General features: G+C 37.9%; 1 protein-coding gene across 9 annotated transcripts in view; it reads left to right on the top strand.

The window, feature by feature from the left end:
* Positions 1-14,306: 14,306 nt before the first annotated feature.
* Positions 14,307-18,742, top strand: part of LOC140501552 (palmitoyltransferase ZDHHC11-like) — a 194,807-nt gene continuing 190,371 nt past the window's right edge. For 3 of the 9 annotated variants that reach the window (XM_072605323.1, XM_072605318.1, XM_072605327.1), the window contains exon 1: positions 14,329-14,437. The gene's annotated coding sequence lies outside the window, so the exon portion shown is untranslated. Of the gene's footprint in view, positions 14,438-18,742 lie in introns of all 9 variants that reach the window. The other 6 variants (XM_072605316.1, XM_072605314.1, XM_072605315.1 and 3 more) reach the window with 5 other exon arrangements.

Below are 18,742 nucleotides of genomic sequence, written 5' to 3'. Positions count from 1 at the left end.
TGGAGAGTAATTTGGAACTGTACCCAAAGGGCTATAAACTGTGCATACTTTTTGATCGATGTCACTACTAGGTCTGTAGCCAAAGAGATCAAAGAAAAAGGAAAAGGAAAAATATGTACAAAAATATTTATAGCAGCTCCTTTTGTGGTGACAAAGAAAAGAAAATTGAAAGGATGTCCATCAATTGGGCAATGGTTGAACAAACTGTAGTATATGGTTCTGATAGAATACTGCTGTGTTATAAAAAATGAGAAGCAGGATGCTTTCAGAAAAATCTGGGAAGATTATATAAACTGATATACAGTGAAGTGAGCAGAACCAGGCGATCATTGTACAGAGTGACAATAATATTATATGATGATCAACTGAGAATAACTTAGCTACTCTCAGCACTAGAATGATATAAGGCAATTCTGAAGGACTTGTGATGAAAAATACTATCCACCTTCAGAGAAAGAGCAGATGGAGTTTGAATGCAGATTGAAGCATACTTTTTAAACTTTATTTTTCCGAGTATTTTTTTGTCTGTGTTCTCTTTTGCAATATGGCTAACATGGAAATATGTTTTGTATGATTGCACATGTATAATCTATATCAAATTGCTTGCATTCTCAAAAAGGGGTGGGGGGAGGGAGGGAATTTGAAGTTCAAAAATTATCTTTAAAATGTTAAAATTGTTTTTTACATGTACTTAAGAAAAATAAAAATATTTTTTCTTAAAGAAAAGGGAGATCATTATTAACTTTGGAAAAAATAGTTCAGTTCAATGATGAAGTCAGAAGCCAGGCTGTAGAGAAGAAAGGAAGTGAAGACACCAAAAGTTTCCTAAGGAATTAGCTACAAAAGGGAGGAGAGGTGTGGTAATAACAGTACCTAGTGGGGAATGGATGGATCAGATGAAGTTTTTTTGAGGATGGGAGAGAAGCAGTTAGTAGACAGAGAAAGGCTAAAGATAAATAAGAGAGTGGGAATGACAGCGAGTGCAATCTGCTGGATAACAAGGGGTGTTATGGGGTCACTTGTGCATGTGCCCATCTTGCTTGTTAGAAGAGAAAGACCGTCTCTTCCTGAAAGACAGGAGTGATGGGGGAGACAGTGATGGAAAGCATATGAGTGATGTGAGTTGAAGAGGAAGAAGAAACTCTGAACCAATGGTCTCAATATCTTGATAAAACATTAGGCAAGGTTCTCAGATGAGAGCTTGGGTGTTGGGGAACCATGGTAAATTTGAGGAGGGATAAACAGTTTTGGAAAGGCGTTGAGTGGACACGATAGTGAATCAATTATGGAAGTGTAAAGTAATTGCCTTGACGTTGTGTAACACAGATTTGTAATACGTCTTGCTTTCATGGTTTTCTCCAGCTTCCTTCAGCATTATGTGAGTGGTAGTGAAGACAGAGAATGGTAGAAATAATCTAAGTCTGAGGCTTGGTGATTGGATAAGAGGTCAAGGACCTTGAGAAAAAGGACAGTGCACTTTGAATTAGTTTGCCAAGGGGTCAAGATGGGGAAGGGAGGAAGGTGATGACCTAGGAAAAAGCTGAGAGGTGAAGAGATTGGTGGTCAATGTGAGGGCAAAGAACAGAGTTTGGTTTTTGAAGGAAGAGGAAAAAGGAAAATGAAAACAGATTATGATCAGATGAAGCAATTTCAGATTTCATTAACATGGAATACTTTGGGGAAAAGGAAAGATCAAGGGTATGATTATTACCATCCCTGTGATGCACCATCAGGTAAATGACTGGCAAGCTCTACTTCTATTCCACCCTAAAAATTATCTAGAACATTAGAGGCTTTCTAAATAGAATTTTAAAAAATTCAGAGATAGCTTTGTCATTTTCCACCTCTGCTGACCACCCTGATTTTAGAGTTGGATTTCCTTGTTAGTAGCAACATTTTCTTTATCAATTAGCTCACATTATCTATGTTCAATCTGTTTTACAAATTAGATCTTACTATTAACAATCCAAGTCCATTTTTGTGCTAAACTCCATGATTCTTTAAGTGAAATGCAGAGCTAAATTCTAAATTGTTCAAATAGCTTCAATTTAATTTGATTTACATTATTAATAACAAAACCTTATTAGGCCTAATAAACAAATTGTGCATAGCCTATTGTTCTGTAAAAATAAAATTAGACTTAACTGATGCTTGTAAAACAATTGGTCTTTTCAAAACATAATATAAATCACATCGTCTAGTAACAAATGAGAGGTTCTCTGAATCCAGTGTGAATCTTTAAACCATTCTCCAGAGTAACAATTATGCCCACATGCATACATTTTGTTATTGATCAGTCCTTCAGTCATACTTGACTCTTCTTTCTTGGCAAAGGTACTGGAGTGGTTCGCCATTTCCTTCTCCAGTGGATTAAGGCAAATCCTGTGTCCAGGATCACATGGCTAGTAAGTGTCTAAGGCTGGATTTTAATGCAGATCTTCTTGACTCTAGGTCCAGGGCTCTATTTACTGAGCATATGTGTATGTGTGTGTGTATATATATGTATGCATGTATATACATATATTCACAATACAGACATATATGTGCATATTTATATGTGTGTGTGTGTGTATATATACATGTATTATGTATATGTCACCTAAGGACTAAGATAGTCCAGAAAAGGAAACCAAAGTAAATATTAGAAATGCTTTCTTGGAACACAGAGCAACTTCCAGTTCCTTGAAATTATGAATCTTTTTCTCTGAATTATGTTGCCTTTCCCCCTCGGTCTTCTCCCTCTCCCTTCCCCATTGACTCATACACAGCTTGGGGACCCTTACATTAGGTTCCTCTCACCTCTAATGTACATATTGTATCACCACCCAGCATGTTTTGCAAACATCCTTTTTCAAAGAGGATGGTAGTTAAATGGTTTGTTGACCTTTCAGCCCCTTCAAATTGTTTCTCAGTAATTTAAATGGACTGATTCAAGTAATATCATTGTGAAAACAGTTAAGTAAAGCTAGCTTACTTTAGGAAAGGACTGACAAAGACATATTCAGGCTTTGTTTGCACAGAAGAAATAATTGTGTTTCCAAATAGCAATTGGGCAAGTTGTCTTCCTATAGATCATCCTGCTGGTCTTTCCAGATATGCTGCTGCTGAGTTAACCCCATGCTAATCACAGCCAAAAAAGCAACTTCAGCATCTCACATTTCTTGAGTGCTTCATGGTTTCCAAAGCACTTTTTTCACAACAACACCAGCAAAACCACTACCGACCTGTCAGGGTTGTTCGAGGATGTCCTAATAAATATTGAACAACTGACTCTCCCCCTACCCCAATGTGCTCGTGATACACTTTAAAGTTTAATCTGCATTATTAAGATTTTCTATAGACTAGACAAGAAATCAAGCTCTGTTTTGTAGCCCTTTCTCATTTTTGAGGTGTTAGGGTTCATGATGAAAATTTGATAATTGGCTTTCTGGGGCCAGCCAGTAAGATCTGGCTTTAGTGAACCAATGCCAGTCATTCCCATTAGACCAATGAAGGGTGAAGAAATGGAGGCAGGAGGAGATGAAGCCACTTCTCACCTTGTACAGATTAGAGCAGGACTCTACCTCAGGTCTGTGATACTTCTAATGGATCACATCACTTCCTACTGAACAAGAGGCAACAGTTTATCTAGCCCTGAGGACTTGTGGCAAAACTTTTGGTTGTGCCCGGGCAGGCAAAGATGTGGGCAGAAGCAAAAAGAGGAGAGTGAAAGGAGTATGGACACAAAGAAGGGGGTCAGAGGAGAGAGGCAGAGGCAGAAAAGAAATGGAATGTGATGATACCCTTTGGACAATTACCTCAGGTTCTCCAGATGAAGATGAATGCTAGCTAAGGTAGCATGACTTGGACATAACTATAGTAATGGGATGTGGAGTGCTTTGCTCTAAACCAAGAAATGTTTGAGAAGCCGCTGGATGTGTTCCGGACACTGATAATGGTCTTTAAGATAGAGTTGGTAGAGAACTAGATTACTAAGGAGAGTAATTTTAGTCCTAGAGCTGCCAATTTATGACCTGACTGATCTGCTGTACGGTAATTTTAGTTCAAAATTGTGAAGTCCTGTTTTAGGTTGGTGCTGGGAAAAATGCAGTGGAAGAGACAATTTAGGAGACAGAGGAAAAGGGGAGGGGAGTGTTTATTTTTCCTAAAGGAAAACATCAATATGATTGGTTTGTAGATTACTTGAACATGTGGGCAGAAGGAAAAAGATGAGTCAAAAATGCCTCTAAGGTTTCAAACCTGGATGAAAGGAGGAATTTTATGCTTAGGTTAATCTGGTCCAATGTATTATTTCAACATAGACTTTAGGAAAGTACAAGCAATCTTCAATTATTAATGACACGTACATAACAGTAGTTGTTGTCTTCTTCCTGCAACTTTCTCCATCCCTCAGTTGCAACTCAAAACATATTTTCTGCTAAAAAAAATAATAAAATCCTAAATAGCCATCAGAGTATTATTAGCCAAGAGTATTATTAGGAGTATAATTTGAATATTTTGGTATTTGGGGAGTTTTGTTGGTATTAATACATGAGAATGTTGGTACATTCTCCACTAAAGCAGAAAATAACCTTTCCTCACTTTCTCATTCTTTGCAGTTCTTGCCTGTATTTTCCCACAAATTCTCTATAGAAAATATATTCAATTCTCTGGAAGCCTTTTTGCAGTTTGTGCCTTGGTGGCCCAAATGTACGACTTTAGTCATATATTTCCTCTCTCTCCTTTCCTCTATATGACTGACCTGCATCCCTTTTTCATTATTCATGTCCTCCAGAGTGTCTTTTGTGCCATGTCTCACATTTAAGTCATAAAATGTTTGGATTTAGAGCCAGAAATGAAGTTAGAGACCTTATGGTCCACCTCATTCATTTTAAGTTATTGCTGGTAACTTGTTATAGCCTACTTACGCCAGTCACATGCCTTTTTGTATTATTTATAATTTGAATTCTTCCAAAGTCATAGAGTTCCATAGTGTTCGTTAGCCACTTAGTCTAATATTTAAAAGCATCTGTGATCTTATCAATACTGGATGGTCAGTCAATAAATATTTATTAAGTGCCAAGATATCCAAGATAAAGATGGTAAAAGATCACCAAGTAACTCAGTGTGTGAAAGTTAACAAACACAGAGGAAATCTATCTCAAGGTACTGAAAAAAACTGATGTGTATAATTGCTGAGCCATGGTCAGCGAGTTTCTATGTGATTCTAAGTTTGTGAGAAAAAGTTCCCAAATCAATTCTGTAAGGCCAGAAGAAGTGTTTTCCATCAGACAGGAAACCTTCCTCTTTGGTGGAAAAGATTGTATTCAGGATAAAGATTTACCCCCCAAAAGAGGGTTGGGGCTTACCTGAGAGAAAAGTCTGGTGCCCCCTGATGTGAATTATACAAAATGGACTCTGCAGAACTAGAAGAATCACACAGCAATATCTGGCAGCTGCTGAGAATATTTGAGATTTATAGCAGGACCTGACAATGAATTGCATCCTGGAGGTGTAAGAGAACAGTGGTAAAAGCTATCTTCTAGGAACATTGTGGAATTGCATCCGGAACCATGCCCAGCTGCACTGGCAGAGAAGAATCTGCTTATTCAGGACTATAAGTGAGAAGGAATCTATAGAGCTCTCTGGGAAGAAGGGGTTGCTTATTGAAGGGCCTTGATTTTCTAAGAGTTTTGTTTGGATTTCTATTTTTCTTCTTAGATCCTTTAAGACAACTTTCCTTTTTTTTTTTTTTAATTTTGTGAACTGTGCATTTTCAAGGGAAAATTTTATCAACTTCTCTAACAAAGACATATTATAAGGTCCTGACATGTAATGATTTTTTTGCTAAGTTCTGCTTTCTAAGAAGCAGAAGAATGAGAAATTGCCCAGAATGAAAATGAGCTCTTCTTAGTGATGCCAATTTGGAATGTTTAAGCTGTAAAGTGATAGGGACACAGAACGATTCTATAAGATGGCACAAATGTCATTTATATAATCATAAGCAAAGGGAGATATTAATAATTAACCATAAACTAAGGTGGGCTCCTTAGCAGAGAGGACCTAGATCCTGAACCCTGAAAGATTAGGGGGGAGAAAAAGAGAGAGAGAGAGAAAGAGAGAGACAGAGAAAGAAAGAGAGAGAGAGAGAGAGAGAGGAAGAGAGAATGTAAGCAAGCACCCAAAATAACAGATTTTAATACTGCATTAACTAACTTTGAAACTAAAAGTAAAGGACACTGTAATAACTATTGAAGAGGAAGTCTATCAGAAAAACAACTTGTAAGCAGAGAATCAAAGTGTGGATTACTAGTTTGTCTTGCCTAGTGAGGCGTTAGGCAAGCATAGCATGGATCAACTCAGTTTAGCAGTGGAAGATTCTATTCAATCTATAAACCATGTTAATCAAGGAATTTTTATGGAAAGTTCCCAATTCAGAGAGAAGACACAGAAGTTTACAGTTAGAGTTATGAGGTACCTTTAGCATGTGATTTTGCTTCACTCCTACGTCTTCTTGGTAAGTTTCCATATGTATTTGCCCAGTCCCTCAAAGATACTGACTGCATTGGTAGAAGTATGTGCCTCCAGTTTATGTGTGAACTGTGATGTATTTTATTATTCATGTATTTCTTTTAATACATGACTACCTATGAAATTATTATTTCTCTTTTGCTTTGCTGCTAAGTAAATAATTATGCTTAATATGTAAAAGTGAAATAATTATTATGAGATGCTTCTTTGTATAAACGGAAATTCATCAGTGGGGACTCAAGACCTGGAATGGTGGTGGTACCACTAAGAGTGGTGAGTAGGGCAAATATATAATACCATAATACTCTTAGCATCATGAAATTATTTGAATGTTACTATGTGGTAGTCCTTCTTTGAGAGCCTAGGCCTGACAGCATGAGAGTAAAGCAAAGAGAATTAGCAAGTCTGGAGGTGAGTAGGTGTCCACAGTCCAGCATGAGAGATGTGAGACACTATAACAGGTGTACATAAAAACTCGTGCTATGTATATACATATACAGCATGGCTTCTTTGGAAAAAATTTCACATTCCAAACAAAAAATTTAAACATTAACTTTTAGAATATAACTTGTTGATGTGGTGTATTATCTGCCTCATGCACTATTCTTTTTGTTTGCTTTTAATAGTATTTAATTTTCCCCCCAATTACAAGTCAAGACAATTTTTTGCATTCATTTTTACAATATTTTCAGTTCCAAATTTTTCTCCTTCCTTTCTTCTTCCTCCCCTCTTCCAAAAACAGTAGGCAATTTTATATGATTATACATGTGCTATCATGTGAAACGTATTTCCCTACTGGTTATAGCTGTGAAAGAAGAAACAGATCAAAAGGAAAAAAAAAACATGGAAAAAATAAAGTAAGTGGAAAAAGTATGTTCAGATATGCTTTCAGAGTCTGTCAATTCTTTATCTGGATTTGGATATCATTTTCCATTGTGAGTCCTTTGTACTTGTCTTGGATCATTGTGTTGCGGAAAAGAGCTGAATCCTTCATAGTTGATCATCACACAATGTTGCTGATACAATGTACAATGTTTTCTTGGTTTTCCTTGTTTCACTTTGCATCACTTTGTATGAATCTTTCCAGGTTTTTCTGAAATCTGCCTCTTTATCATTTCTTACTGCACAATAGTATTGTTACATTAATATACCACAGCTTGTTCAGCCATTCCCCAGTTGATGGGCATCTCTCCAACATTTTGTCACCACAAAAAGGGCTGCAATAAATATTTTTGCACATGCATGTCCTTTTCCCCTTTTTATGATTTCTTTGGGATGCTGACCTAGTAGTACTATTGCTGGATCAAAGGGTATGCACAGTTTTATGGCCCTTTCAGCTCAATTCCAAATTGCTCTCCAGAATGGTTGGATCAGTTCACAACTCTACCAATAATGCATTAATGTCCCAATTTTCCCACATCTTCTCCAACATTTATTATTTTCCTTTTTTTATTTAGTCAATCTGATAGGTGTTGTTCTAATTTGCATTTCTCTAATCAAAAGTGATTTAGAGCACTTCTTCACCTAGCTTTGATTTCTTCATCTGAAAACTGCCTGTTCATATTCTTTGACCATTTATCAATTGGAGATCTTGCACTATTCTTGACATAAAAACTGTCTTATTATATATGAGTGACCCAGAAGTTCACATAAACTGTTTTCTAACTATGTCTTCCCAAGCTTGCACTTTTGGAATAGATTTTTAAAAAATTAAATAAAGAACTTTGTATTCATACATTTTAAATTTAATCTGATTAAATTTGATCTATCATTATAACCTGTCAAAATCCTGAATCAGTCATCCAACATATTACCATCCTTTCTTGGCTTGGAACTAATTTCCATTTTGTATGATATTTAATTTAATTTCCTTAGTCAACAGAATGCAAAACTGGCTCTACTTTACTGAAGAAACAATAATTCCTGAATTTTTTTTAGTGCCTTTAACAAAGCTCCATAATAACTTTGCATACTTCTGGAATGTCTCAGTTTAGTGAAAAAGAAATGTCATTAACTCTTTAATCATATCCTCCCCAAAATACTGCACATCATATGAGGGATGTTATAGAAAACTTTGCAAACTTATAATATAACTGAAATAATCAATTTATTGTCCTATATTATCAGATACTTGAGAGGTAACATAGAATAGTTTAGTAAAAAGAGAGATAGATTCAAAGCTAGGAAAACCTTGTTTCAGATCTCACCTCAGACACTGGTGTGTCCTTGGACGTATCTCCCAACCTCTTAGATAACTTTCTAAGATTTCAAGTTGCTCAGAAGAGGCTATTTGCATTGGTGATAATAAGAAGAGTTAACATTTACATAGCTCTTACTATGTGCCTGGCACTGTGCTAAGTACTTTATAATTATTATCTCATTTGATCCTCACAACAACGCTGTAAGGTAGGTGCTACTATTATCCCCATTTTACAGATGAGGCACCTGAGTCAAACAGAGGTGAAATGACTTGTCCAGGGTCACACAGCTAGTAAATGTCTGAGGCCAGATTTCAATTCAGGTCTTCTTGAGTACAGGCCATATACTGTTCCACCTATCTGCTTAGTGGTAGAGGGAGTTTCTTCCTTCAGAATTCTCTATTCCAATGAATGCTCAGATCCAGTCCTTTGCCCTATTTTAAAGTTGACTGTTGTATTCAATGTTAGCAACATTATTAGGGATACTGATAGTAGACATGATACACATTAACCAAGATAATAGAAGAGAAATTTGATTGAAGTATGATAATTTCTGGCATTGATCGTCATATCCTCCAGCAATACCATGAACCATCAACCTCACACAGATAGCCTGTTTTTATGTTTAACTTCCTTTGGTAGAACGGGACAAGTCTGGCTTTAAATTCTGTATCTTTCTGCTTGCTGGGTGGGGGAACTGAGGGAAGGCATTTCACCTCTCTAGGTCTCAGTTTCCTCGTTTGTCAAAGAGGGATAATAATATTCAGACTGCCTACTTCTCAGGGCTGTTATGATGAACAAATGAGAATTTATATATACATATATGTGTGCATATACATACATATATCCCATATATGTATTCTCTCTATATATTCTATATATGTATTCTGTAATATATATGTACATACACATATACATATGTGTATATATATGTGCATGTGTTTGTATGTGTGTGTATATATAATATATATAATTTGTAAACCTTAAACTGCTATGTATATCCTAACTATTATTATTGTTTTCTCCCTTCACATTTTATTAATATCCAGTTCTTAATTGTTGTACTTGTTCTTTGTTCTTGAAGAGGACCATGACATCAAGATGATGACATGACTGGCAGCTGACTTTGATCTGAGTGAGGGAAGGCTGTGCAAGGTTACCAACCTCATTTCTCCTCCTGAACCATCTGGTCCAGTGGCCAGATATTCATCAGGATGACTGGAGATGGCCCAGGATGCAATGGGAGACGCTCATCATGTTAGGCTAAGGTCTTATCAGATTCATCAGGATGACTGGAGATGGCCCAGGATGCAATGGGAGACCCTCATCATGTTAGGCTAAGGTCTTATCAGATTCTCACTTTGAGTGAGATACACCTATTCAATGAGTAGGCCTCTTTAATTAAGTGCTACAAAGGTAAACATTATACCTAGTCTCTACCATTAGGAATCACGTAATCCTTTAAAGAGGAAACTGGGTGGTGCAGTGAATAGAGAGCACTGGCCTTGGAATCCTGAGGACCTGAGTTCACCTCCCACCTCAGACATCAGCTGTGTGACCCTGGGCAAATCACTTGATCCTGTTTGCCTCATTTTCCTCCTCTGTAAAAAAAGATCTAGAGAAAAAAATGGCAAACCTCTCCTGTGCTTTTGCCAAGAAAATCTCCTGTGGTCTGAGTAATGAGAACAAAAATTCATGGGTAACGAGTCAATGAATTTTTTGTTTTCATTACTCAGACCGCTAGGGGGTGACATTGTAATGTAAAGTGCCTCAACTGCAGCTGCTCCAACTCTTCTTTTTTTTTCCGTACCAGCTGAACAATGGACGGCAAATCTCCCCTAGAGAATAACATACTTAATCCCAGGCCCCTCCAACTCTGGGGAATCAAGGCTGGGGCCTTAATTTTGATTTCTGCCTATCTTGCTCCCTGCATCCTTCATAGCATCTCATGCATCTGCCCTTCTTTCCACTTCCAGGACCACCAGAAGGTCCAGGCCCTTATTACTGGCATGTGCGCTGATGACCTCTACCTCCAGCTTCTCCCTTGTCTAATCTAGCCTGCACACTGCCATCAAATTAATCTCCCTAACCTAACTTTTTTTGTCACATTTTTTTTATATTTTATTTTCCCCAGTTGTATATTAAGATAATCTAAAAGCCTTTGTAAAGTTTTTCTTTCCAAATTTTATCCCTCCCTCCCACCTGAGACTGTAAGCCATCCTAACCCACCTTTGACAATGTCTCTTGGCTCAGAGAACTTCCTACAAAGCAGGAATTCCTTACTTGGTTATGCAAGGCCCTAACTTTGTCCCTAATTTATCTTCTAGTTTTCTCTCGCCTTCCATACCTCAGCTCTAGCAAAAACTAGGTTACTTATGTGTCCCTGAAAATGGTTGCCGGGGTTCAGTGTCATCCCTAGAGAGGAAGAGCTGGAGCAAGTCATAAGTGAGGCATTTATTAAATGCCTACTACATGCTAGACAACGTGCCAAGTGCAGGGGATACAAAGAAAGGAAAAACTGACCCTGCTCTCCAGGCACTTACAGTCTAACGGGGGCGACAACATGCAAACCACTGTGAACAAAATCAGATGTATACAAGATAAATCAGAGAAAATCAGCAGAGGAATAAGGAGGCCTGGGAAAGGCATCTTGTGAGAGGTAGGACTTTAGTTGGGTTTTGAAGAAAACCAGGAGATGAGGAGGAAGATATGGGAGGCAGCCGGTGAAAATGACTGGATTCGGTGAGAGTGCCCTTCTGGGTGTGGAAAAGCAAGGAAACCAGTGTCACTGGATTGCATTGTACTTGAGTGGAGTAATATGTAAGCAGACTAGGAAGATCACAGGGGGCCTGGTTATGAAGGATTTGACAGACAAAAAGATATTGTATTTTATTCTGGAAGTAAGAGGGACTCATAAGAATTTATTAAATGGGTGGGGAGTCAGATCTGAGCTTCGGGATGATCGGTTTGACAGCTGAATAAAGGATTGACTGGAGAGGGCTGAGACTTGAGACGAGCAGACCAACTCGCAAGCTATTTATTTCAACAGACTGGGCATGAGATGCACCAGGATGGTAGCAGTGTCAAAGGACAGAAGGGAGCATATTAGAGATGTTATTAAAGTTGAAAGGACAAGATTTGACAGCTGATCAGATATAGGGTGGTGAGAGAGAGTGAGGAGTTCAGAATAGTACTTAGGTTGCAGGCCTGAGTGACTGGGAGGATGGTGGTAGCCTCAACAGTAACAGAAAAGATGGGAAGTGGAGAGGATTTGTGGGAAAGAAGGGAAAGATTTCAATTCACATAACTTCAGTGCTGGTTATGTTGAGTTTAAGATGTCTATGAGACATCTAGTTTAATATGTCTAATAGGTAATTGGAGATGAGAGGATTTCAGGAGAGAGGTTTTAAAAAAAAGACTGTCCTTTATCCAATATACATTGCACTCAGTGCTTATATGACATCTGATGCCCTTTTGTACACATTAGTGATAACCTAGATGCAAACTATATTCTGAAGTTCCCAAAAAAACTGTATGGGCAAGACAAGCCCTAAACCTAGTCTAAATAGACTAAAAGTTCCCTGACCCCAAAATTTTTCATAAAAGTGAAATTAGGTGAAAATGAACTTTGAAATCAGCCTTGATAGGAAAAATCTCATAAGGGAAACAGGCTACCTTCAGGGCAATTGAGACAGGAGGGAAGCAGGTGATAACTGGATTCTGCGTGTATTTAACTCTTGACTCAGCAACCTAAGCTTTGAGTTTATATGGACTGGGTCTATTTTTTTTTTTTACCACAACTCAGTTTCTTTTAGGAATAGCAGAATATAATGTGTGTCTAATTAGTCAAAGATCTGGGTAAAAATGTCCTAGATATCGTGTGAACACTGAGAGTAGCAATAGATATTAGATAAAGGACAGGCTTTTTCTTTTTAACTTCATAGCAGAATGTATTAAACACAGAAGACTGAATAGTAGCCCATACATAATTGATACCATTCTCCCCTTTCTCTGATGAGGCCGACCTTTCCTTCAGGGACCTATACAATGCTCCAGCCTCAGCAACATCCTGTGAATAAGATTTCCCTCAGAAGAAAAACAATCATGGGGGTTCTAGAGGTGCAGCCCTCCTTCCCCAACATTATGATGACCTTACCCTAGGGTCCCTTAGAGGCCTTCAGCCTTCACATATTACTCTAAAAGCTTAGACTCCCCAAGAAGGAAATCCACTGCTCCTCCAGATTCAGGGCCACATGCTAGCTCATTAGTTTGGGAGTTCTTAGAAGAGATCAGACACTTCCCACTGCTTGCCAATAATGTAGCTCCACTTTCACAACTGACATCTCTCTGGCTGATATGTTTTGTCACTGTCTCTACTTGCTGAGTCTAGAAATCAGTCCCTAAAAACTCTCTTCAGGTTAGAAACTGGGTCAGAGTATGTGCGTAATAAATATTGATTGATTGATTGAGACTTGAAGCAGTAAGACAAACCAGCCAGCTCTTGCAATAATTCAGGTGTTAGGCAATGAGCACCTATGCCAGGATGGAGTCAGTCCCCTTCAAAGAAAAGAAGGGGACATATATCTGAGATGTTTTGAAGATAAAATTGACAGGCCCTGGCAACAAATTGGTTATGGCTGGGGGGTAGGGGGTGGGGTGAGAAAGAGGGAAGAGTGGAGGATGACATTTGGATTGTAAGCCTGGGTAATGAGGAGAATGCTAATATTTTAGACAGTAATAGAAAAATTTGGAAGTGCGGAATTTTTAAGAGGAAAGATAATGAGTTCAGTTTTGAACATGTTGAGTTTAAGATGTCTACTGGACATCAAATTTGAGATGTGAAATAGGTAGTTGAAGATCAGTAAATATACATGAATATATATGTATATATGTATGTATATTTATATATCCATGTATATACACCTGGGATAAACAGCACAGATGAACAACAAGTTGAGCATAGAATTGAACAGAAGGAAAGCAAAATGGATTGTTTTGGGGAATTGTAAAGCCCTTTTACTGAACCTAGACTTCCTGTGGCAAAAAGGTAATATTTCTTTTAGTATTTTTAATTCCAGTATTTTACCAACGTTGTTTGATATCAGTGAGACATGGAATATCACTGTCTCCAAACAATTAAAAATAAATATCCTATAGGGCAAAAGAGAAGCCCTTGGTATGTATGAGAAGGCTACAACATACAGCCAATGAGGAACTCCCAAGAGGAGGAGTAAAAGGTGTCATCAGAGAATTTAATGATAGAAAAAGAAGATAACCAGGTGGCAAAAATGAGGCACTGCAAGTGGACATCCACAGTGCTCCAATGACACCCTCTAGATGTCAGAAGAAAGTAAGGAAGGTCTCTGGCATTTGGGGTCAGCCATCTTTAAGAACTTAGGAGAGGATATAGAGAGAACCTTAGGAAAGGATAAGAGAACCAGAGGAGGGAAAGACACAGACACGTCATGATCTGATCGCTTGAAAGAGCCCTCGACAGATGATCTCATAGATCCACTGGAATATTTGAGACCACACATAACAGACACAGAGTGAAATGATTGGCCAATAATGACTCCATAGAATCCTTGACAGATCATAGACAGAGCTAGAAGAGAACTCGGTGCTCACCCAGTCCCTCCCCTTCATCTTCCAGACAAACAAAGTCTAAGAACAAACTAAGAGAAAGGCTAAACCATCTGCCCAAGGTACACAGTTAATATGCAGCAAAGGTGGGATCCTAGGTAGATTTTAGAGCATTGTTCTTTCTTTAAAATATATTTTTATTGATATCTTTTGTTTTTACATGATCATCTCCCTTGTTTGGTTGAAAATACATCTCCTCTCCATAGCTATGAGAAGGATATGATCTACTTCTCTTCTAAATTTGATACAGCATAATTTTTAGTATCAAGATCCCATATCCATTCAGAAAGTATTGTGGAGTATGATTTAAGATGCTACTTTAAGCCTAATTTCTGCCAGATTGCTTTCCAGTTTTCCCAGCAGTTTTTTCATCAAGTAAGGAGTTCTTTCCTAGGTAATTTGTTTTCCACTCTATCAAACACTGAGTTATTGAATTTCATGTTTTTTGACTTTTTGTTTAGTCCCTCTATTTCATTGATATATCTCTAATTTTTAACTAATACGAAATGGTTTTGATGACTCCTCTTTTATAATATATTTCAAGGTCCGGAAGTACTATGCCCCTCTTGTCCCTACCTCTTTTCATTATTTCCCTTGATACGTTAGGTTTGTTGTTTTTTCCAAATGAATTTTGTTGTAATTTTATCAAGTTCTATAAGCAACCCTTTCACTTACAGATGAGGAAACTGAGATCCAAAGAGGAAGTGAATCCCCGAAAGTAACATAGATAGTAACTTGCAGAGGTAAACTTGTTCATTGTTGAGATTTAGGCAGTAGCCTGGACCCCTACCCTAAACCACTTAGCTTTAATCCCATGTGCCATCTTCTGTTGTCTGAGTATGGCTGGTTGACTTGCAAAGTTTATCATTCAATTTGGAGTGTATCATGTTACAAAATGAGCTCATTCTATTGGAAACAGGCATGACCACAATGGAATAACAATCCAAATTGTTAGGGATTTACCTACATCAGAAGAATGAGCTGACAGGGCCAACATGTTGACTTTCTCAAGGGAACTGAAAAGACTGTTGTTGAAGCTTTACTATATATTATCTTTTTCACTGCACGCAGTGTATTGTATACAGATTTGATCACCTGCCTACAAAGACAGCATGAGAGGCATACATGGAGTTGATAATGTATAGTCACTGCTGCTCTGGGTTATAAAATATATGTGTAAAATATGGCCCAAGACATCTAAAGTCACGATGAGTGCCTTCTCCAGTGTTAGAGGAAAGAGATAAGAAGGAGTAAATTTTCATGCATATACAATAAATATAGAAAAGTTGCACCTCCTTTTGCTATGATATAGAGCTGCTGCCAGTATGATTTAGAAAACAGATGGTAAAGGGATTTAGCTACAATTCACCATTATGACTAGAGCCAAAGGTTAAATGAGAACTGTTTAGAAGAAACACCATGTCTAATTCTTCCTCTTCCTCAAACACCTGCCAGGAAAATGGGGTAAAGCACCCATTAAGCTATCAGATTATGTCTAGAAAACTAACCCCTCTCAAGGTGCTCTTTAATGCAGTGGTGTCAAACTCAGGTAGAAATGGTGGCCACTAAACTATACATAGGAATCCCTGCCCATAGCATATTAACTTAGGAAACCACATATTGAGATTGTCTATGTTTTATTGTATTTTTATTTATTTTGCTAAATACTTCTCAATGGGTACTACTTCTACTCTAAAGGATTCATTCTAGATTCCAATGGGATCTTTCTGGGAAGTCAGTTTTAATATAGATGATCAGAAGGAAGTAAAATATAGAGTTCAATCTGCTGCCCAGACCAGGGCAACTGAGGCTTTTCCTTGGGGTTCTGATGCAACAGCTTTCTTTTATTTCCATAGAAACCAGAATTTAGTAAGCATGTTTATTCTCCATCCAGTGTGAGCAATGGGTAGAACAGGGCCAATGGACGGCCATGAGACAGAAGATTGCTGTGGGAAGGAAGTATTTTCCTTTTTCCATGCACATATACCCACTCGCATGCATACACAGAGTAATTTTGGTGCACTGTGAGAAAGAATGCTTCCCCAGTCCCATACCAATAACTCTTTAATCATCACTCAGCTCTTCCTGGGACAGCTTTACCCCATCCAATGGAATTGCATTTATTTTCCAGAGGTCCTTTCTTGAGCACTTCCTCTTATCCCCACCCCCTCCTCTGCATTATTCAGACATCTTTCCTTGTTATTTCCTCCCTCGCTCCTGTCTTGCATGAAGAGGCAACCTTTATCTGTGTGGAACAAAATTCTATCTCTGCACCTTTGATTTCATCTACTCCTAACTTCTCCGGTAGATTTTCCTTTCTCCCTAATCTTCAATCTCCCTTTATTGAACGGCTTTTTTCTGTAGCTTAGACCCTCACTATGGTCGTATTAAGGACTACCCCCTCAAACTGTCACCCTTTATGTCCCCTTTTCATAGCAAAATTCCCAGGCAGAGAAAACAAACCTGTCAACATCCATTGTTTGTACTTGATGGCCTCTTACTCATTGTTTAACTGATTGCAACGTCTTCTCAACTCTTCACTCATCTGAAACTCCCTTTCTGAAAGGTCCCTTAATTTCTTAATTGTCAGATCTGATGGCTTTTTCTTAATCTTCACCCTCCTGGCCTCAATGATGCTACTGATCCCCTGGATACTCTTCCTGTATATCTTTCATGGAACTGCTCCCTCTTGGTTCTTCTATTTGTCTGACCACTCCTTGCAGTCTCCTTTGCTTGTCATCTTCCACACCACACCCTATAACTATGTTTGCACTCCCAAGACTCTGTCCTGGGACCTCATCTATTCGTTCTCTCTCTTTTTAAAATTTTATTTTTCTAAAACTTAAATGCACAGTAAGAAAAAAAGAAATATATTGCAAACTTAAAAATTAAAATTTAGATACAAAATAAGAAAAGAAAATAATGTCTTGTGCACAGCAGAACAGGAAAGGATTAAAAATATATGGCAATAAAATTCCATTTCCAGAAAACCTGTGTCATAAATACTATGCATTGAGATGAAAGTGATCCATCTATTTTTGGCTGCCTTGTAAGTTTTTTTGTTCTCTGCTGTGCATTTTTTACTTTGTTCTCTCCTCCCCTTCTTCTCCACTCCCTGAAGGTTACAATTAAACATGGATATATTTATATATAGATACACACACATACATATACATACATACATACATACATATATAAACATATACTTTCACATTATTCTTTCTCTCTTGATGACCTTATCAACTACTCTGGATTTGACAGTCATCTTTATTTAGAAGGTTCTCTAATTTATATGACCAGATTTAGTTTCTCTTCTGAGCTCCAATTGTGCACATCCAGATGTTCATTTGATCTTTCAAACTGGATATTCCATAGCCATCTCAAACTCAAAATGTTCAAATCTGAACAAACTATTTTCCCCTACAATCTACTCTACTTTTGAGCTTCCTGATTTCCGTCAAGGGTACCATCATCATTCCATTAACTCTGGTTCACGTCCTTGACATTATCTTTGCCTCCTCGTTTTCCATAACTATATATATCAGTTGCCAAATCTTGTTTCTGTTTTCAAAAAATCTCTCCCACATGACCATCTTACTGATTCAGGCCTAATTACCTCTTTTCTGGACTCCTGCAATAGATTCCTAACTGTTCTTTTTGACTCTTTCGTCCTCTCTCCATTCCAACCTCCAAGTAGCTGCCAAAGTAATTTTCCTAAAGTGTAGATCTGACCTTATCATTCTCCCTTCAGTGCAATGCTCCCTTTTGCCTCTAGGATTAGATAAAAGCTCCTCCATTTACTTTTTCACACTCTCCATCACCCTCTTCACCCCTTGGCCATAAAATTTCTTTTAAAAAAATTAATTTATTTTTAGTTTCCAACATTGATTTCCACAAGATTTTGAGTTTCAAATTTTCTCCCCATCTCTCCCCTCCACCCACCTCAAGACAGCATGCATTTCAATGGCCCCTTTCCTCACCCTCCCTTCTATCACACCCCTCCCTTCCCTTATCCCCATCTCCTCTATTTTCTTGAAGGGCAAGATAGATTTCTATACCCCATTACCTGTATATCTTATTTCCCAGTTGCATGTAAAAACAATTTTTAGCATTAGTTTTTAAAACTTTGAGTTCCAACTACCCTCCCTTCCTTCCTCCCCACCCATCCCCACTGAAAAGACAAGCAATTCTATATATGTTATACATGCGTAGTTATGCAAAAGGCTTCCATAAAAGTCATGTTGTGAAAGACTATATTTTCTTCCATCCTATCCTACCCCGTGTTTACTCTCTCTTTTGACCCTATCGCTCCTCAAAAGTGTTTACTTCTAATTACCCCCTCCTCCCATTTGTCCTCCCTTCTGTCATACCCACCACATCCTGCTTATCCC

This window comes from Notamacropus eugenii, chromosome 4 (assembly GCF_028372415.1).
Source record: "Notamacropus eugenii isolate mMacEug1 chromosome 4, mMacEug1.pri_v2, whole genome shotgun sequence".
In the NCBI taxonomy this organism is placed as follows: domain Eukaryota; kingdom Metazoa; phylum Chordata; class Mammalia; order Diprotodontia; family Macropodidae; genus Notamacropus; species Notamacropus eugenii.
Note: the sequence above shows the minus strand (reverse complement) of the source record. Positions and strands in the feature narration are given on the sequence as shown.